Below are 23,158 nucleotides of genomic sequence, written 5' to 3' on the forward strand. Positions count from 1 at the left end.
AAGATATTCACCCATTATACTCCTATGTGGTATAACAGAATGGACAATGTTAAAGTCGATAACGTTTTTACTAAACAAAAAAGCTACTGTGAGCGAAATTGGAGAATATGTGAAAAGAGGTTAGGAACTTCTTTAAACCTATCACAATTTTCTTAATGCGGTTAATAGAAAGTTTAGCCAATTCACTAGGTTCGCCAAAGGTCTTCCGAGATATTTCAACCTCAGTGTGGCGAACTTTAGATAGTAAAAGAAAAAATGCCTGGATTGTTTTACCTCAACTTCCTCCGTATAATTTCAGCACTTAACGGCCAGACAATATTTTCGGCCTATTCACACGTATACCCAATGAACAGTAGTGTCCAGTCAGTCTACAACTATAGCAATGAGAAAGAAAAGGAAAGCCTCATCAGTGTTTGAAATACCGATTAATCTTTTTGCCACCCATGCGAGAAGAAGAGATAGCAAGCGTGTTTTCATAAACTTCAATCCAATTTAGCAATTCGACCACTTCCAATAAGCGTTAAATGGAGGCTTCTGAGGAAAAGAAATAAAAAAATATATTTCCCAAAGCACATTGGCTTGAATTATACTTGCTGGCTGAGTAAAAGTAGTGAGCGAGGTGACTTTGTTTTTATGGACTTTGTCGGCCACAAACCTTCTTTGCATTCTTTTATAATTCAGATATTTACCTGTGCAAGCTCTTTCCATTGAGAGAAAAGAGTTGAGTCAGTATTTAAATTTAATTATATTTTCTCAATTATTGTGTTCTTATACAACTTTTCATCCCACTTTTTTCTAGCTTCTCAGACGCTGACTTATTGCCAAACAATAAATTGAAAATTTTTCGCCGAAGGGCACAATTTCGATTAAGACAGATTAAAGTCGTCGGCAGTCAGTCAAGAAATTATTTTTGTGTGTGTTTGAAATAACTTCATATTTAATAATTTGGACCGAAATTCAACCAATTGTCGGCCACATCTCTTGAATAACTAATTGGCAAAATATGAATGGCTGAGCACGCAGCTCGCATGGAGACCAGAAACGACTTCGAATAGAATAAACCAACAAAATCAATGAAAGGAAAATTTAAAGCACAAAGCCACGTACACACTTACATATATGCGCTCTATATATACATTAAGTTTTGGGGCAAGGATTTCGCTGCGCATATCCTTGCGAGCTCGTGCTCGGGATTTATGAAATTTTGCGTGCAAAACTGTCAGTGGATTTCAAAATATATTTTGTTAGCTTGCTACAGCATCGTTGAGTTATTGTCGTTGTTGTTGGTGTTGTTGTGGTTGTTGTTGTTGTTGTTGTTGTGGTTGTGGCACGAACTAAAGGTGGTGAAGCACGTTGCAAGCGCAACAAAATTCAAAATATTACAGCATGCTGCCACAATGACATTTCTAACCGACAACAACAACAAAACACGATGCCAAATACCAACAACAATACATAATATGAAATAACAACAAGAAAACTAATATGAAATAACAAAAACAATAGAAAATAATGTGAAATAACAGCAACACATTCGCACGAACACCCTGAAAAAGGCGATTTTGACGCCCGCAATGACAGCTGCCACAACAACAACTACGGCAACAAAGTGCATTACGTTTAAATATATATACCTGTGACTAGAACTGTTTTGTGCGTGGGTGTCACTGTGATAGTGTGTTTGGATGTGAGTATGCAACTGCGGCAACACCGTGGCAAGAAGGATTAGCAACACTGCCGCTGTGGCTCTTGCTGCTGCCGTCAAGCCACCTTAAAGCCGCACAACAAAATTTGATTTGTATTACTGCGGTTTACCTTTTGCGTCGTTGTCGAATGCAGCCCTGTACAGGAAAAAGGCGACCAAGAAGAAGCATGTATTGACTACAGCAGAGTAGTAGACAGCATACCGACCGCTGCCATGCCACATCCTCTTGTACGTGCAACTCTTCCTGTTATTTTGCATTTTAAATGTTGTGAATGCAAAGTTCTGCGAATGGATTGTGCGGCTAACCGAAACAATTAAGGAAATTCATATAATGCGGACACAGAATCAAGGTGTACACGTTGGAGTTATTGTGGTTGTACTGTAAGCGGATGGCAGATAGTTGCAGATAAGGCGAAGACTGCGACAGCAGCAAGAAAGCACGTAGACAGACAAGAATACTGGAAGCAGGAAGACAGAACAGCAACCAACCTTACCGGCTAACCTTACCCAAGCCAACACATTTTCGAAGCCACCGACAAGTCAAGCAGCCCACCAACTAACTAACTAACCAACTACTGAGCCAAGCAGTCAACCAAGCAAGCAGCCAGGTAGCAAGGCCGTCAACCAAATGAGTTAAAAAACCAGCTTCAATAGTTTTGCCACACAGTGAAAAGGGAGCTAAGGATTTACTATAGCTCGGATAGTGGTGATGGTTGCCAAGTAAAGTGCAACATTTCGCTGCCACAACACCAGTCAGCCGCTGGAGCCACTACTTGCAAATGACATGTCCGATATGTACGGGCAGACACACATAGGTACTGACAGGCAGGTCGAAGACGGAACATTTGAGGTAGGAGTCAACGAAAGCTTCGCACGTTCGTGCGGTTGCAGCGAGAATGTATCAAAAATATAGTTTTGGTTTTGTAAATATATTCTAAACATTCTGCTCCATTTGTCTGCGTTGCTTCTTTCTTTTTATCACATGCAGCACTCAACTCGACTTGTAGCTAATTGAAAATCTGTGTTGAGTTAGCGAAAGCTTGGATGCGCTACTGACAGTGTTTATTGTGTGTGACAGCGAGCGATAATTATTTTGAATTATTAAAATGTGCAGTTGGATGTGCAGAGATTGAACTCAGCACAATTTCATATTAAATTATCACCACAGACCAAAAAATTAAGTTTTAAGTACTGAGCGAAGATCTATAGTGAAACTAGTAAGCCAGTAAAACTAGTATTTCAATTAAGTCTAAATTTTTTTAGATAACCAACGCTTCAGCAAATAAAAGCCAAACAAATGTTCAACCCATTTCCAGCTACATCGAACCGCTTGTAACATAAATCCATTACACATAACTAGCTTCTACTGAGACTGACTTGTGAACTAAATATTAATATCAACAGTCACACCATGTGAATGAAGGTCCGACGAAAGCTTTAAAAAACCCGTATCATTGTATCTGAGTTCTAGCGAGTTTCCGAAAAACACATATGAAGAAGATATTTAGGTATTTGATGTCACAGATTTTTTCATACCGAAATGAAGGTTTTGACAGTCGTACGAGTATTTGTAAAATAGAAGGAATAATGAAATAGAATGATTCAGATCAAAAATAAAACCGACAATGCCGACCACTAATATAAGAGCAATCTAACATCATCCATTTAATACTATACATGAATAGAGAAAGAAGTTCTTATTTTCGCATGAATTTGAAGATCTATCTTATTTAGCATATTTAGAATGATCCGATGTAGGTGAAATATGTACCGTTTCGTTCGATAATTTGTTGGCATTTTAAAAGGCCGTAGACAGGAACAGGTAGTAAGAACTTGGTGCCAGGCCCAGACTATAAGTAGGCCCATTGTGATACCACCGGGAGTAATAACCCCTCACTCTATCGTCTCCCCTCTGAACCATCCGGTGCTTCCGATAAAGCTCATCAGTACAAATAATTTTACATTAGCAACTTCTGATACGTCGTCAAGGAACCGACGACCAATAGTTGCTATTCTTTTCCTGTTAAGAGCTTCGCATAGAAGATGTTTTACAGTCTCCTCTTTTTCCACCCCTAGACAGCTTCTACAATAGTCCTTGTATGGTGCACCTAGTCTGCTGGCATGTCTGCTAATTAGACAATGACCTGTTAGCACTCCTACTAGAGTTCTTATGTTAGTCCTTTTGAATTTTGAATAGTCGACATGTGCGGCCCCTGCTCCATTAATGCCACGTTTGCCTGCTTGTTGAGCAAGTCAGTGATTGACTCCACCGAGACTCATCTAAATTTATAACTTGTGCGTCGATAAAATATCTACTAGCGGCCAGAGGCGTATATATTCCCTCCTTTTCAGAGTCTAATTGTAGGGTGGCCCCTGTTCTGGCTAGTTCATCTGCTTCACAGTTACCAGGGATATCACTACCCAATGCCCTGGAACCCATTACAATTTTGTCGTGAAATCTGTTGATAGATCCACTAAGAGATCAAGGCATTCTTTAACTAACTTTGGCGAAACCCAAGGAGACTTTAGTGATTTCAAAGCCACTAGGCTATATGTACGGTAAATAAATATATTATTTTTTCTGAGCACAATCCTTGTCAGAACAACAAGACTTTCTTTGATTGCTATGATCTCTACTTGGAAGGCACAGCAGTGATCTGGTAAACGGAAAGCGATTTTGGTATCTAATTTTGCTGAAAACACATCACCTACTACTTGAATCCCGTGAACTTTTTTTAGGTCATGGGAAAAGGAAAAAAAATTGCTGAAGTGTATATAAGGTAAAAAGTCTGGTTAGAGTCTTGCAGTGATGAGAAATGGGCGCTAATTTCTATATCAAAACAGATGGAACATCTACCTCTACGCGCCTAAAGGTGACATTAAATTTGCGGTATTTTTTTTTAAATAAGTGTGCCACAAATATTTCCACGAAGTCAATAAATTTTGAAAATATATTTTGAACAAATATTAAATATTTATTTTCAACAAATTCGGAATGAGAACAGCAAATGCAGCTTAATTATATTTACATTGTCACATGACTTATGGCAATAAAGGCATTAAATAACGAAAGCTACAACATTATTTATATAAATATGGAACATTTCATGTATGTATATATTTCTAAATATTTTCTTTACTGAAAACAAATAACAGTTGATCTAACATGCAAAAATTAGTTTATGTACATATGGAACGCGTGTAAATATAATATATACTTATAAATAAACAAAAATCGACATGAGCACACATATAAAAGTAAACAAAATTGCTTTTCGTAAACCAATAAACCGAGCATAGTTTAAACTCTTTTATATTACTTTACTCAAAATCCACTTTCAATGCGTCTACACTTCGAAAAGCATTAATTTCCTTATTTTCCAACTCACCCGGCGTACCGCACCTGCTTCATGCATTTTCTACGAGTACCAGCTGAATTTGTTATGCGCCAACATTTCTTGTTTACTTGAGTAGTTTGTTTACCACATCGTAAAATTAATGAGTATCCAACGACGGAGGCTAAGGTGAGGTGAGGTGAAAGCATTAAGAAGTGGCGCAGCGGAGGGGAACTACGTAAATGTGGCAGCCATAAAATCAATAACCCATGTAGCCACACACAAATTAGCCACTCACTGACTGCCAAGGCGCACACCTTCCCCGATTAGGGGAAGGGGACGTCAATTTAAAATACACACTTTCTAGGTAATGACTTCATCATCTTCGTCATCCGCAGCAAAGCCCAGCTCATTCATTCAATTTTGTCTGTGTGTTGAGGGAAATAAATGAAAACCGAACCGAGCTGGCCAATAGCTATAATGGCGATAAAGGAAATAACGGAGATGGTGACTCTGGTGGCAATGATGAAGCTGATGGCGACAGTGGCCGACTGTGGCAGCGGCGACATGCTCGACATAAAAAATTCATTAAAAGTAATAAACTAATTCCATTCGATCCTATTAAAAATCATTTTCGAATTAAGGTTATTTGCATATCCTTGATAAAGCGGCTTTTGTGGAAATCAAGCTAAATGAATGCCACGACGAGCTGGTTGGACGGCTAGGCTAGGCGGCGAGTCGTTGCTGGTCGCTTTGTTGGTTGGCCTGCCGTAGAGTACTCGAGCCTGCTCAAGCGTATGGGTGGTGTCAATTGCCGTCTAACTCGGGTGTGTATAAGTATTTTGCAGGCTTTAAAGAAGTAAGAAGAAGCTTTAGAAGCATCCAAAGCAACAACAGAACCTGACTTGTTTTTGTTTATTTATACACAGCTTGATTGTTGTTTTGTCCACTTTGTGATGTTTGTTGTATTTGATTTTCTATTCTTGTTGTTGCTGCTGTTGTTGTGCTTTTGTTAGTGTCATCATGGACCACCCATCGTATGCCTGTAAACTGGAAGATATTTAAATGAATATTGTCCAGAAAATGTCCTCCGCCGTCTTTAACACCCCTCCGGCTAGCAGTGTGCAGGCAATGGCTGAGTTGGAGGACGAGGTTTGGTGGTCGTAACGTTTTTTTGTGCAGCTGCCAGCGCTCATCAATCAGCTGCAGACTAATTACATAATCTCCTCTTGATTATGCTGCTTTGGACTTGTTGAGTGGATGAGCGGTTGGCTGTTCAGGGTTGCTTGCTAATATAACCTTCTCTGCTTTTTGCCTCTTCTAGCTGTGTTGCTGGCACAATGCCACGCTCAGTGGATGTATGTTTGTTTATATGGCATGTGTTTGTAGGTAATTTTGAAAGTTTAGGCCACAAATTCCCAATTTAAAGCCTAAAAGTGCCTTTCAATGTACTTGGTTGCGGAAAGGCCAACCAAATGAGGAAATTTCTTGCTTAAAATTCAATATTTGGGTTTCCTGATAAATCGTCACCTGCCTGGGTAAAGACACTGGTCATGTTCAACTAATGCAACAATCATAATATATTACATACATTGCCATGAACCTCTATTTCATACAAGTAAAGATATCAGCAAAACATCCGCACCCAACTTCGTAAGTGGTAAACAATAAATTGAGTCCAACATTAATATTTTTAGGGTTGGGCTCATGTAACATTTATTTATTATGTTTGGAGACAAAGTATCAAATCCGAATATACACCTGTTGGAGGGGAAAACACTTGAAAGTAAGGTCCTTTCTTCAATACGTTGCAAGCTTGCTCATTGTAAAACGTACAAAATTTATTATCTACAACTTTACATTCGATATCCTAGATATTCGGTTCCTGTAGGAGTTTATACCCAAACCCTCCACGACAAGGTTAGGTTATGTTATAGTGCCCGGCTGAACACCATACATAGACCTACTGTTTCTTAGTTAATTTACTGTGAATTATCTGTTATAATGGAAGTCAATGCTTTTTGCGAAGGAGCTATTCCAGCGTCTCTCTCACGCCTACTTCTCTACACTTTCTGCAAGTGTCATCGTTACTAATGTCCATATGGCTAGTTTGTGATGCCAGTAAGTTATGACCATTCATGAGCAGCAGCCGTCCGCCACTCCTTTCGAGCCCAGGTGGGTAAAAAGCAGCGAGTGATCTGGGTTATCCTGCATGTAGTTAAGGCATTCTATTTTACCCTGATACGTCTCTCAACCTTCTAAGGACATTATCTGACATGATCCGATGTGAGATTATTGCCTTGACTTCCGCCTGGAAGATACTGCAGTATTCCGGAAGCTTGATGGGTCATCTGGGGACCAGCTCCGAGCAATAGATTCCGAATCCCACCCCATTACCGATTTTTGATCCGTCTGATGAGTCGTATGCTCCTTCGCCATCCACCCTCTTCCATTGTGACCTGAAACCTTCTTTCCAAAATAAAACATGAATGTATGTGGTCTTTGTGGAGAGTTCACCTAACGCCGTCAATCTTGCAGCTGGTTTTGTTGCAGAACTTTCCACAGCAATGTTGATTGTTGGTAGGTTGAGTAACCTTTCTAATGCCGCCGTTTTAATGGTTCTTAGCGCTCCCGTTATGCAAAGAATAGCGAGTCACTGTATCCGCTCCAATGGTTTTCTGAATGAAATTTTTCTGACAAAGGTTTACCAAAGTATCGTAAAGCAAGATTGGCTTGACTATCGCTGTGTAACACCAATATATGAGGCCAGGTGATAGACCTTATGTAGACCCTAGAGTCTTCTTACATGCATAGAGAGCACCACTGTCCTTTTTCACTCTCTCCTGCACGTCCAGTTTCCACATAAGTTTGCTATCCAAAATTACTCCCAAGTACTTGTTATGCTCCTTAATTGTTAACTCAACCCCGTTGAGCCTGGGGGGTTTTCACGTCGGGAGTTCGTACCTCCTTGTAAAAGAGTAAAGAGTACCATATCCGTCTTATCGGAATTTAGCTCTAGGATAGTCGATAACAAGAAATGCTTCCAGTTTCTTACCACCAAAATTTTTTGACCGTCCAGAACGGTATTTGCCTTCCAAGTCAAAATCAACGCTTTAAATTTTACAAACCACTTTTGGCACAATTGGCGAAACATTTAAAAATCGGTTATTTTTGGCACCCGCCCATTCTATGATATGTATTTTTATTCATGTGTCTAGTCTTGACGACCAGCTGAAAGTGGCTGGTATCGAACCGCATCCCACTTCCCTCATAACGCCATTATGAATGAGGATAGATTATCCGACTTTACAAATAATGACTGAAGCATGAATAAATTTAACTGAAGTATTTAAAATCTTTTAAACATTTTCGAGATCAATTCATGTTCTCTAGTACATACCTCTTTCCATAGGTTAGGTTGCCTCTAAAGTGATAATAAGAGATAACAACTTAAATCACACAAACTTAAAACTAAAGCATATGACTTTAATATAAAACAACAAAATTTTTTACTTGCCTACTTTAAGGCGCATAGAACTGGCATATTTGAGTTCACTATCTTCAGAACACATCTTCGTCCACATTTCCGCTTGTACTTGCTCAGCTAACAATCGGATATTGAGTTATGCGAGTGAACCCTCATAAAAACCCACACAAGATTATACATACGTTTGATGTTGTTGTTGAAAGATATCGATGCCACAGAAGAGTGAGTAGACATTGGTAAGCATTAGTAATACTAGCTTCGCATCACTATTTGTAGCTAGTAAAATTTCTTAGCATTCTAACAAATATATTTACAACAACAACGCTTATAGTTGCGTACATACCATCGCCGTTATATTTATGCATGCTTATGATGTTTGTAATTCTGCAGCTTTTGCGCAAATCTTCACGCTATTACGACATAACAACAATGCGTTTCATATGTGCGTGTGTATGTATGTGTTTCATATGAGTTTATTTATGAGTATCTCTTATAACGGTCGGTAACTATGTAACGGATGTTGCTGTTATCACATTCGCATGACCCCCAAATTCAATAGAAACGTTGCGTTGATTGTTATTGCTACAGTAGTCGTTGTTGTTGTTGTCATAATTTATACACAAACCAATAATCATAACAATTTTATACAGTAGTAAGTGGGCGAGTACATGCTCTAAAGGACCTGCATGTGGCGCTACTTACAGCCAATTCATATTCATATGTGCTGCCGCCAAGGGAAGCACTTTATCGTCGTCGAGTATTGAAAAACGGTGGATTAAATTAGTGTGAGGATTATGATACAGTAGTGTGTTATTTATCAGCATTTTTGTTGATATTTTCCATTGTTCGTAGAAAGATTTACTCAGCTTTACTCTGCTATAATAATTCCCCGAGATCGGTACACTCGCGATCATTATGTGAAATTTGGCCAAGCAAACAAATCAACGGCACGGCAATAAATCCGAATATATATGACGTCAAAGATTTACGACGGGATCAGAAGAACGTGCTGTATTATAAACTCCTAAGCCCAAGGGAAACCAATAATGGGGAACATTACCGACAACAACTCATCAAATTGAAGCGTGCGATTGCTGAAAAATTACCGGAATTTGCGGCCTCATGTTGCAAGACCGGTTAAACACTACTTGGAAAAAGTGGATGGGAAGTTTTGCCCTACTCTTATTACAGCCCAAAACTTGTCTCTTTTTACTAACATTTGTTCCGGTCCCGTCCGGTCCTGGAATATGGTTCATATCAGAATAGGTTATCAAAAATTGGCTTGATTCATTTTAGATCGCCAAGCGGGCATAGTTTTTTGGAGCTGAAAATGCCAATTTATTTAAATACCCATTAAATAAGTGTAAAGTAGCAGGAATGAAAAGAGAAAGTATCAGCTAAACTCACTATATCGAAACTTTCAATAGTTAGAAAAAAAAGAGCTTTCACTGCTTAGAAATGTATATTGTAGATTTTTCGTGATAACAAAATGTCTTACGTGAAGAAAAGTCTGTGGGAAGTGGCAGTGATTTTAGAGTAATATTTTAGAGGAATTGGAAAAGCTCGCTTAAGACGACCAAACATTCAACATAAGTGTACTCAACGGACAGCAGAGGTAGACTGAATGCGATGCTCCATACAAAATGTGACAATTTTGAACTTAGGATGAGTATAAAGAGCACATTCAAACTCATGGAGCATTGCTCTTTCTCGCTATCCATATTAGCTTTCATTTAAACTACCTCACCATTCGCGCGAACGAAAGAAAAATATTATATCCACTATTTCCAAAGTATACCAGTGAAGATACCTTTACGTTCGCTTATCCTTTCTGATCTTCCAATTTGGTATTTCATCAAGAGGTTGGGAGTTCTATCTTTAAGTATTAAATTTAACATGCATTCAGTTTCATAGCTCTAGTCGTCGCAACATGCGACATGCATTACTCTATTTATACCCAGCCTTGGTGCTAAACTTATAAACCATTACATAGTCCAACTTTACAAATCACAGAATATTCTATTTAACTCAACTAATCTCCTTAAGATTGAAAGAAAAATTTATTTTGTACAAGCTCAAAAAATCCACATTCCAAACATAGTTTGCATAAAAACGACAATTGCTTAAGATTTCTTAACATAGATGTACGTAATTTATGTTTTAGCAACTTAGCATGGCCTGAAGTTTTTAAAATAGGCTCAAACTTTATACAACTATTTTTGTATTAAGCAAAAAGTGGCATAAAAATGTTTATTTTATTCTAACTTTACTCAACATTTAATGTAAAGTAACTTAACTTGACTTAAGTTAACTTAACTTAACATAACTTTACTTAACTTAACGTAACCAACATAAAATGTTATATAATTTTTTATAATAAAATATGTGGATAGTATTGTCTCAACCTAACTTAACGTTACTTACATTAACTTAACGCGACTTAGTCTCAACTTAGCTTAAAATATCCTCGTTTTGTTAATTTTGTTGATTTTCTAATACAAAAGAATATCTCATTTCAAATATTTTACACAACACTGTCAATACAATCATTGGAGACGAGTAACTGGTGTGTATCGGCATTTCCGCGTCTAGTCGGAGCGATATTTTGCAAATAAATTTCGCCACTTTATATGACAATAATAATAATCATAATTTCGATATAGGTCCATAAATATACTGTTATGAATTTTTATTGCTATCTCCCCACATTAGAAACGAAAATAGTATAGCTGGGCTAAGCATGTTCTGAGCATACATATATGTATGTACATAATGCTCCTTAAAGTTCATTTCAATATACCCTTCGTAGCCAAAACTAGGCCAATAAAACACTTGTGATGTAAATACAGAAAATTATCGCAACCGATAAAATTATTGTTAGCAAAAATTTAAGATATTAAATGCTTAGATAAGGACGACGGGGCGCGAAGTAGTGACGGTGGCTGTTAGGAATTATCGATTTTTGTAAAAGTTTATTCCGGTTAAAAACCCATTAAACAAAGTTTGAAAACAAACAAAACTTTCAAAGCGTACACTTTCGTGGAGCGTACAGCAAAAACAGGCCCATAAAAATGCAGTATAAACTTTTGCGACTAAACACGAAGCGACTACGCACTTGCCGCCAACGCCACAGCCGACGTCATCTCTCTCTCTCTCTAGTTCCTGACAGAGGTTGTTGTCGTAGGCGACGAAAACTGGGCCAAACTCCACGTCGATTGCGCATATGCGTATGCATACCAAAACCCGAAAGTGGCAGACAAGCTGCGTAGCTACACACAAGGCGCGCCGGCGGTGGCGGGACGAGCTAAAATCCGGCGGGTATTGCGGCAAAACAAAGTTTGCAATTAAATGCTATAAAACTTTTACAGAATTCCAGCGCTTTCCAGCGTCATTCCAGGCAACAGCGTTGAGACGGAGAAAAGATGGCCGCTCGACGGTGCGTTCAACACATTCGCACAAGTGTGGCAGGGTGTATTAGATGGACTGAACCACAGAGAGGGTTTTATGGAAACTTTGGTTGCTTGCATTAATTTTGAGTTTTTCATTAAGAAACTTTTTATTTTCATATATTGACTGCCGAGAACGCCGTGCCCCTTAAATTTTTTTTTTTTTTTTGTTTTAAATAGTAAAAAAGCCGCGTAGAGTTTTAGCTTTCGGGAGACAACGCTCAGACAATAAAATCTCTTTGAAACTTGCAAAATCACCAGCATCTTTTACTTGGCAAAGCGTAATTAAAGCAGTAAATTTTATTTTCAAGAGCTCGCTCTATTTTCATCACACTTTTCATAACTCTATAGTAGATTACCCAGACGGAAAAACTGGTCAAATTACATACAACCAATTTTCTAAAAAGTGAAAAATAACCTTTAACCTGTCGAATCAAAACAGCTATTCTAATGTGTTCCCTGAGTGAGAGTATATGTACTGCTTCGGATATTTGTGTGTGTTATTGTAAAATCGAACAATCTGAAACCAAAGATTTTTTAAGACTTTGAAGTACCTTTCTCCTACATGTGTAACCGTACTAGGGTTAATAATCAGTTAATGAGTACTGGCCTTGGAATGTACCTCATAAAAAACGTTTTTTGCTGGGGTTTTTCTCTAGCAGATAAAGTTACACCTCCTCTGAACATCATAGTCAGCACGATTTTTAATTATTATGGACAATTCCTACGAAAAAACTTTCCTGCTACAAAAATGTAGTTACTTTTTCCAACTAGGGCATCTCTACAATAACCTTGCCTTCTGGCTTTCTCTCTCATTCTGCCACAAGGAAGTGCATTCGCATTATGTAACACATAAGGCGCATATTGGCAACAACAACGTTCATATTTAAAAAAGTTGACTTTTTAATAACTTTTGTAGCCACGACTTTGTTGGACCAACTTGTTGATGACTTCTTCTAAGAATACTCTCCTCAACTCTTGTTAAGTAGTATCTAAGCGTGTGCGTATATGCTTACAATTCCACTGAAAGGGTTCCGAGCCAATAACTTCGCCACTTCACCACCACTACGACGACTGACATACACACAAACAGGAATACAGACTGATACAACACACACACAAACAAATAATTTAATATAAAATGGCGCAAAGTTTGGTGATTGTTTGAAAGTCTCCACACTTCCGGTGATGAGAAATGAATGAAGTTTCGCATTTTCTCAGCGTTTTCATATATAATTCTCTTACTCACGCCTTTTAGTGCTTTCAATTTTGCAGTTTGAATTTCGTTTTCAGCATTACCCGGTTCCTCAATGTCAAGGTCGTTCAAGTCCGAACATAAATACCGACTGCATGCATATCTATAAATGTCTACATACATTCACACATACATATATAAAAGTTAATGAAAACTTCGGAACTTTGTTGAGACATTTGCGATAAAACTGCGTTCGGTAGGCGGAAGTTCAAAAACCACTTTTCGTTGAAACCAACAACAGCAATCAGAACGCCGAGTGCTACGTAGTTGGAAAGTCAATGACACCCGAAATGTGAACGAACTCGCTTAGAGTAAAAAGTTTTCCACCAAAATTTGGTAACAAAAGTTGGATTTATTTTTGTGTTTTTCAGAACTTTTGCTCAAATTTAATATTTTCAAGTGTGAGAATGTTTCAGTCACAGCTTTGATACAATCACACAGAGTATTTTTAAGGACATGAGATTAGGGGGCTTAAAAAACTCTTTCTCATTTGTTAATGTAAACAGTTAGAGCGAAAGAAACGAGTAGACTATCTCGTTGTTGGTTTCAGAAATCATTTGTCAATCTGGCAAGACGGTCATCATAGAATTTTGGCTCTTTTACTCAAGCCTATATAGAGATTTATTTAAAAAAAACAACAAGATTTCTAAATGTACTTCAAGTACTGCTTCCAACTTTGCCGATATATTTGGAGAGATCCGACACATTTAGAAGTTAACGAATTTCCATCTGTGACTCGATCGTAATAAAATCGAACTATTTCTGAAGCGAAGGATTACAGGTGCTGAACTTGCGACAACGTCAAATGAAATTGGTCATGAAATCATCTACTATGAGCTACTTACTCACTGGCAAATGCTTATTTCGGATTTGAACTGTTAAGAAATGGACCATCTGAACTAACCAATCGCCCAGAAGCGCCCAGTTGGCACATAAGAGAGGTAGTATGTTCCTTTAGGACAATGCACATCGATAAAGACTTACCAGTAGCTCCAGAAGCTTGGTTGGCAGGTTCGTATGCATCCACATTATAGTTCGCACCTGCATGACTCCACAGCCATCAGAAAAAGAATGAGAGCTGGGAAAGAGCTTGTGTCTTTATGCGAATGATATCAAGTTTGTAGAGCACTGCCTCTATATGTTTCTATATTACATTTATATATTTCGTCTCCAATTTCCCAAGAGCACACTTTAATAGCGCTTCATTACTTAAGTAACGCTTTAAAGATATTTTTTTATAAGAAACAGCGTGTTTATTTCCGTAACGGAACATTAAGGTTATGTCAAACACGACAAAAACATATGCGACCGAGTTTAAGTTTCATAAAGCAAATGTGTGGCAGTAAAGAATAAAGAATAAAGCGCACGGCAGAGCTATCATTAGCTTGAAATAAACACGTGTTTATGTCTTTGAACCGACTTAAGAATCAAAAGCTAGAAATACAGGGAGTTTACATATAAGGAAAAAAAATCTTTTAACGAAAAAGCACGATGAATTTACCGAGCGTCGACGCAAATGACATGCCATTTAATGTCTTAAGCTCTAATGCATTCCACTGTTTTACCGTTACTTCAACAAGAAACGGTTATGAATATTTTTGGCGCAACACAACCATGTCGCCAAAACAAAACGGGAATTCCAATAGCAAACGGCAAAAAATACGCACATATTTATAGAAAAGCTCTTCCATACACTGTACTAACTGCAGTCGTAAGGAGACTTCCACTGAGAACCCAAAAAATATTGTCGCACAGCTGCCGCTTCCGCTTTGTCATGCCACACACATTATTTATGCGCGCTAAGGGTAAACAATTGTGCTGCGAACACATTATATTATATTTAGAGTTATGTGGCACAAGGAGACGTGGATAAAGCCTTCACGGTGGGCGTTTGTACCACTAACGACCTGAACGACCTGCCCCATCCAAGCAAGCGCAGTCTTCGGCAGCGACAGTGTCGCCGGTGTTAACGTGTGCGCAAAGTGTTTTTCGCTATAACTGACGCGATAAATGCCGCACATTACACGTTTACCGCCACAGCCGCCGTCGAAGGTGATGACACAAATGCTGAAGAAATATGACAACTTAACTGTGATACCCACGTGTTCGTGGTGCAGGCAATTGTTTTTGCTTTATGGCTTTCAAATCCACAGTTGTTGTGGCAGATTTGGCAATTTTTCGACGCGATCATTTGTCATTTTTCCCCATTCACATCAAATGATGTTACCACTGGAAGTGCTGAGTTCTTTTTGCGTAAAGCTTTTGAATAATTCAGATACTTAGCATTTACATATTTAACGAAACGGAAGTAAAGTGCTTCGAATTTCATATTTTAATATTATATTTATATTTAATATTATATATTGTATTTACTAAGCTTTTAATTTTTATAAATTCCCTCCGATTTATTATACTTTTTTGTCAAGTAAAGCAAATGTGTTCTTAATGCATATGTAGAGGATGGCTGTGGGTTTTGTAATATATACTTTTGTGGTCGAATCTATAGAAACTTCATGAGTTTCCAGAAAGGAAAAGCTATCGAAGTGTAAATCATGTTCCAGCGTTTAACAATATTAGTTAATTTAACTTAATCTCACCACTTTATTGGGTTTCATTATATCTATTCAATATTTAACTTTATTGGCCTTCGAAAGCTAGAGGCTAGATAACCCACCAGGGCCTCCTTTGGTGCACTCTGAAAAGTTTTCAGTGTTGATGATCCATTAGACCTGATGATTCCTTTGTATTGCCTTTTCCCATTTAAGATCGTGGAGATGCGCTGCTTAAAGATCTAGACGTTGTAAAAAAAAATTTTCCCTAATTTCAAAATTATATTTTCATATGAATAACTTAAAGGCAACCTCCTTCCAAATCTAAGTAATGAAATAGTATGCTTTAACTACCCACTCCGTCGTGCTCTTTTCCTCTCTTCAGTGAAGTACGGCTGCAAAAAGCTTCTTCTACAATTTCACTAGATTGTCCTCGAATATATTGAAATTGGTATAGATTTAAATACTGCTCATCTGTATTATAAATAGCTGCAAGCGAAAATCCTCAGACATTATCTAAAGTGGGTTTAAATGAAAGTTAATGAGATTTCATAATATCATCCAAAAGCAGGTGGTTTTCCTCCAATAAATTTGTAGTATACCATACATACATAGAATCTTCACAATATACCTTTGATTCACAGCAATGAGTATTTCTTTGTTTAGATAGACAGATAGACATTAATTTATGTTTGCACTGTCCTAACTTCTATTCTGGCTTCTCCTCTGTTACACAGACTTACATAGCCTCAGCACTCTGATAAATTCCAGGATTCTGCTGGGTGCTATTCAGATATATACCATAGATCCAAGGACCTTGATCCTCCGTCTTCAGGCTGCTGTACAGTCTAGAATCAGGAGCTTGGAGGTTTCCGGCATCATGTTGCAAAACCGGCAGTTTGAATAAGAGGTTATTCCCATGTTAAACAATAGGCTTCTTGAGGCCAGTGTAAAATGCCATGAGTAGCCGGAATTTGTCTCTGTAAAGATTAATTTCTTAGTTTATTTTAGTTTCTGTAATATGTTAATTTTAAGATGAGTATCACGCTTCTGTATTCGAGCCTCGTTTCGGAGCTGCCGGTTTGCCAACTGGCTGGGAAGGCGCGGAAATCTTCTTCTAGCTGTTGATAAGGGTATACCGACTTTATATAGGCGCCAGAGTCTCGTTCCTATTAAATATTAGACACTACGTGAAGGTAAGATTAATATTGTAGAGAGATAAACCATTTTCGGTGTCAGCTAATGGACCCTCCAAGCAAACACCTCTTCACATTGAAATCCGGTGCCGTAAAAGAAAATGGATCCGGCACACGTTGCGTAAGATGCAATATAATTAGACTGTAATCCTCAAGAAAGCCGCAGACGTGAGAAACCAACCAATACATGCAGGCGACAACTACTAGGATTACTTCCAACAGCCTTTAATATGGTTAGATATTTCACTTCATTGGCAGAACTCATCCGGTTCGGCACTTAAAGTTCCGGTTCCGGCAATTAAAGCAGTTCCAATTTTAAGCTAAGCCCCAAATATTGCTACTTATAATATATTATGCAGCAAATCCAAAACATTTTTAAATCCAAAAAAAATTAATTTTTTTCTTTCTTTCCTTTTCTCTTTCCAGGAAAAATATTGAATCAAAATGTGCAAACATGAGGGAGTTGCGCGTAATTTTACACCAAAAGCATAATAACAATACTGGCAATTTGGGGAAATTATGCAAATAGGCATGTTGCAACAACAACAACAATACAAACTTACATAAAGCAAAAACAAGTGCGCGTAAATGACAAAATAACAAGAGAAACGTGTAATCTGCAACGCCAATGAAATTTAAGAGAGACCAAATCGCTGTCTTCTTCAACACACACACACACTTATAAACACTCAACTACATATTTACAAAGTAAGTACTCACATTTTTTGTACTACAAAATAAATAACTAAGCAAAGCAGAAAGCAACTGCCGACCACAAATACTGCCGAGGCTGTTTCTTGTTAAAAGAGTCGCGAAAATGAAATTATTAAAAACTCACCGTTATGGTACGTGGTAGTGTAGAGAGGAAGTGCGGCTTGAAAGTCGGGTCTTTCTTCGCAACTACAAGCACACACATACAAAACTTTATGTTTTCCTTAAAAATAAATTAATAAATATGTATGTATGTATGTATGGTATATGAATAGAAGTGTGCGCTTGTATAGGTATTCAGCATCTTTGTAGGATTTTTGCTTTCTCCACAAACACAATCTGTGCGGCGTACGACCGCATTATGCAAATAAACAGACTTCGCCGACTGTTGAACACAGCTGCTGCTGTGTTGTCTCCATCGCATAGTTGTTGTTGTTGTAGTGGTTAAATTTCTGCATTCTTAAGGCATCACACAAAATTGTGCCACAAACAGCGCGTTGCATAAAAAAATCAGCAGTATTATTTGTTTGTGGCGCGAGGCCGGTTAGAAGGGGGTGGTGTGGGCCTGCACAAATTTCAATTTCCTTGCCTGCATATAATTGCAAGAAAAATATTTTTATATTAACTTAGCGGCTAAATGATCAAAGCGGTTGTGGCGTAAATATGCGCGGTAAGGAATGGCTTTGAAATAACGGTTGTAAATTAAAAGTATATAGTATATACATATGTATGTATATAATGTTTAATATAAGCTTTCATTTCGACATTTTTTCATCAAAATATTTAAGTTATAAAATGTAAAAGACTTAATTTGTTCCTCCGTAGACATAACTACATATTTTAGTTCAAAAATTTGGCCTAACCTGTATTTTTACAGTTACAAAGCTTAAAAAGGCCTTATTCTACTTCTCTACGCACTACGAATTTGCTTTTCTTCAAGAGATCACGAAATCGCACTCTAAATGCACCTAATGATAGCAGTTTGAAGTATCTGTTAAGCTTAGATCAACACCTCTTAATCCTTTCCCATCCCCAGCCTACTCCCGATATCTCATAAGCCAACATGTTTGCGATCAAAGACGACCCCCTCAGAATGTCGCTGTTTTTGTCTCATCTGGTAAATTTTTTTACTGTTACAAACATATTTTGTCGTTTCGTTTATTATATATATATATATGTTAAGAAACTTTAATTTTTGGTCATATAACTAGTTACGTATAACTACAATTGTATCAAGATTTTGTTGCCACACACAGATTTCACAAAGAAACTCTTCATGGTTGTTTGCCATGTTTGAGTTCGAGTCTTAAGAAAGCTGAGTCATTACAATTTATAGAACAAACAAATGGCGTTCTGGCTGACCATCTCCATATTTTCTACCTCATATATTAAAAAAGTTCAATCTTCGATTCATATTAACCCCATAACCTTCAAGTTCACTAATAATTTGCAAAATTACAGTAGTATGGCCATTAGTGGCCAGAAAAACTAACCTTTATAAATTTTGAAAAGTGAAAAAATTGAGGCATATTTTTTCTCTGGATATAAGTTTTTTTAATTCATAAATTCGATATTCGTTTTTTTTTTTGACTCACCCTAATAAGCATAATTAAACTATTGATATGAGAATTCCGAAAGTCTAAACTCGGCTTTTTTTGGAGGCTATATGTATTTGAAATATGATTGTATTTGAAATAAGATTGCTCATAAGTACCCTTAGCATTTTTGAATGATTGTGGAGAGATGTGTTTTACCCTAAAAATACTTCCAATTATTGATGATAATGACTGCCGATGAATGAAAACTCTAAGATTTTTATCTGCACAGAATCTAAGCTCAGGAAAAAGGAAACATGTATATATAGATGAGTGATTTTCTCTTTGACGAGGAAGGACGAAGAAAAATAAATCCATGGAGACCCATGACTTTAGTTATCCAATTTCGCTTAATAAATACCTTATATGGACTTACTCCAGACCGACAGACGGTAACATATCAAATCAGGTATTTAATAGCTATCCATGCAATATGCTTAATTTTTCTATTGATGTTGATACCTTTATTGATATACCCGTATAAACATGCTTAAATGATGTCCGATCCCCATGCACGTTTTGGAGCAAAACTTTGATGTGCGCACGTCCAAATGCCTAATGCGGAATACGAAACCATTGGACGGCGGCTTATCGCTCATCATGGCACAATACAAGACTCGACGGTCACTCGTTAGGCGACCACAAAGCAGCTTATTTCCCCGAACTCCTAAGCAATGGTCACGTACACACTTTTATTAAGCCATCTGGCTGTTGCTACAGCTGCTGATTACTAATTTTCAACAGCGCAAAATGGCAACTACACTCAAATCAAATGTTCAGACTTCACCTTGGTGTCATGTAAGTGTATGGGTGTGTATGTGTTCGATTCGCAGGTATCTAATGTTGCCAGCAGGATTAACGAGTAGAGCAAACAAAAGTCGAAAGCTTACGTGCGGAACGTGAGAGAGTGTGCGTGTGAAAAAGGAATACAACTCATTCGCTATTTTGGTATTGTATGTACCGTTTTCGGTGTGCCCCAGTGTTGATAGCAAAATGGCTAGTTTAATAATGGGTTTCGCGATTAAAGACATTGATTTTGAAATTGTTTAGACATAATTAGCCTGCCACTTAATTATAAAAACAAAGATGTTTGTGGTGAGAACTTGTATAGACTGAGTCTTCTGTGAAAATTATGCCCTACTCCGGCTATTCACCTTTATCGTATCGGTATCGAAACGACGTGTCTGATTTCCATTGAACCTAAAACTTCCAGCAGTTTATACTTATATTCTCAGATAGAGGCCCTCTTCTTTGTTACTCCTAACTTTCTTAACTTACTTACATCCAATACCAGAGCGAACTGATAAGGGCGGTACGTAATCCTCACACACTTTCTGATCAGTATTCCATTCATCCACTGTTATTGAAACTACTTTCGACTTTGAATGTGCAGCGCTCGTCACACTGTTGACTGCATATCTAAGAAAGTCTAACTGATTTCCAAGTAAGATCCAATGAAAAATCCGAAATCTAATCATGAAATGTGAGACACTTTCTAGAGGAAACTTCGCTTGAATGACACTATTCGTCGCTTTTTTCAAATATTGTGAATAAAGTAATGTTAGATAAAACGACTATTTCAGCGCCGAAGGACTTCGAATTGCTTAGTGAAATCTTATTTAGCGCTCTGAAACTAGCGATTAGTACCAATTTTTTCAGAATACTGTAATTTGGAAAAGACGTCATTAATTCATAATAGTTGTGACAAAAATTTTGAGAAGACCTAATTACTTGAGACTGGAGAAACGAACAAAAACCATGTCAAGTTACCTGTTTTACTTTCCTAAGTCTTTTGTTGATTTGGACACTTTGCTATAATTTAATATGACATCAAATCTAAGAAAATACTTCTAAAGGTTGCTCAACATTAAAAGCGCGACTCAGTGCGAGATTCGCTAAAAATAAGTACTGGTAAGCTACACGATCAATAAGAAAAACTACGACACCATTTTGGAGTCTTTGAGTTCCGCGCTTCATCGTCATTGTCTAATAAGGTGGACAAATGGTTGATGGAGTTTTCACCAAAATAATAAAATGAATTCATATCTCAATGTGATTCTATCTAATTTGTTAGTCCTCTACAAAGCAAGTGTGGTTATGTTTGCCACATTTGACTTCCCGTAGCTTTTAGCTTTTGTTGTGACTCACTGTTAGTCAATTGACGCCATAAAGAGAATTAAAGAAAATTTCGATCAGGACGTATAACATGAGTGGAGTGCTTTAATTGCTCGTGGACAACTTTGAATGCATGTTTATCATTTGTTTGCAAGCAAAACTTAAAATTTGTTTATATAAATATGCAGTGGCTTTATTAATTTTCCAATAAGAGGGTATTCTCTTGGACTTTGATCAATGATTTCTCTCTCACACACACACTCAAATGGCATGTCATACACCCGTACGTAATGCTCAAAGGAACCCACTGCGTATGCTTACCCCTTTGCTAAAGTACGCTCATAAATAATAAAAATAAAAGTTTACGATATTCTTACGGACGACAACAACATGAACAAAAATATCAAAAATTATTTCACACACACACATACAGACACAGGCGTACACATAGTCTATGAGGAATGCTGCCGAGCAGAATCCTTTCTTGCCTGCACTCATTAAGATAATTGCGAGCAATTAAGCAAATTGTTGTTACAGCGCATTTGTCATGTCTCGCTGAAAACGCCAAAGATAATGTATTATAGTGCCAAGTCTCCTTATATGTATGATATACGATTAAAATGCGCGTGAATACATTCTGAGTGTGTTTGTGTCGCTTGAAATGAGTTTAGGGTTTAAAGCGCAGCTAATGTACCTGTAGAGGGTGAGTGTGAGTAGACGACAGGCGACTGAAGACGACACAAAAAGCAGTTTGTTACAAATTTTGGCGACACGCAATGCGCCGCCATAACCAGGTAATTACAATAACAATTACAATTAACTTTGAAAGATGCACAGCTTTGGTGGTGTCTTTGTAGCGTCGCGCCAGCAACAACAAAAGGCTACAGCGTACTTTTATGTGCCTCTCACCCGCCTGTTGTGCTATGATACAAAGCTTTTTGCAGGAAAGACAACCAGCTTCTAAGAACACTGCTTAGCTCCGGCAAATAATGCAGGCGTTTAACTATTAAACATATTAACAGCAGAGTCGCATCGGTAATGTAGCCAGTGAAATTAGTAACAGCGAAGGCCAAACTATATCACAAACGAAATCTGAAATCATGTATCTTGTCTTACATAAATAGAAAAAAAAATTTCTTTCGTAGAAATACTCAGAAATAACAAAAACGTAAAGGTGTAGGTAGTCCGGTCAATTTAGGCCTAAAGTAAGGAGAAAGGTTACAAAACTTCATGAGAAGCTGAAACTCGGCAAAATTACTCAAAACATAATTATAAGAGATATATCAAGTCCTCATCGTTCCGAGGATATCTCAAAAATGATGGCTCTTAGGAAACAAATTTTATGTAGAGAATTTTGTGATCTACAATTTTGATCTTAGTTAATTTTGCGAAAAGACTCATGGTTTTGCTGAAAATTGCGAAAAATTTATTTTTTTACCTTTGACCTCGTGCCAATTTTTTTTGCACACACCCTAACGATTAGGACTTTGGAGATTTCTTTTATAACTATGTTTTGAGCAATTTTGCTGAGTTTCAGCTTTTATGCATTTTTGTAACTTTGTATGTGTAAATTAACCGGACTAATGTGCAACTTGGAAAATATTAAATTTTTTTAAGCAAAAACTTTACTGTGTATTCTTAACATATGTGTAAATATACCCTTAAAATTTTAAAACAATTGATACCGGGTTTTTTCACTTTTTAATTTCCGAAAATCGCCTTTTTAGAAATCATGTTGCAGCAAATAATAACACAGCTACTTCA

General features: G+C 37.4%; 1 protein-coding gene across 1 annotated transcript in view; it reads left to right on the forward strand.

Moving 5' to 3' along the window:
• The window catches only part of LOC106616323 (kelch-like protein 5), a 167,729-nt gene that overhangs the window by 43,978 nt on the left and 100,593 nt on the right, over nt 1-23,158 (forward strand). Inside the window, exon 2 of the mRNA XM_036365980.2 lies at nt 17,400-17,681. The gene's annotated coding sequence lies outside the window, so the exon portion shown is untranslated. The remainder of the gene's footprint in view (nt 1-17,399; nt 17,682-23,158) is intronic.

The sequence above is a fragment of the Bactrocera oleae genome, chromosome 5 (assembly GCF_042242935.1).
Source record: "Bactrocera oleae isolate idBacOlea1 chromosome 5, idBacOlea1, whole genome shotgun sequence".
Taxonomy (NCBI): domain Eukaryota; kingdom Metazoa; phylum Arthropoda; class Insecta; order Diptera; family Tephritidae; genus Bactrocera; species Bactrocera oleae.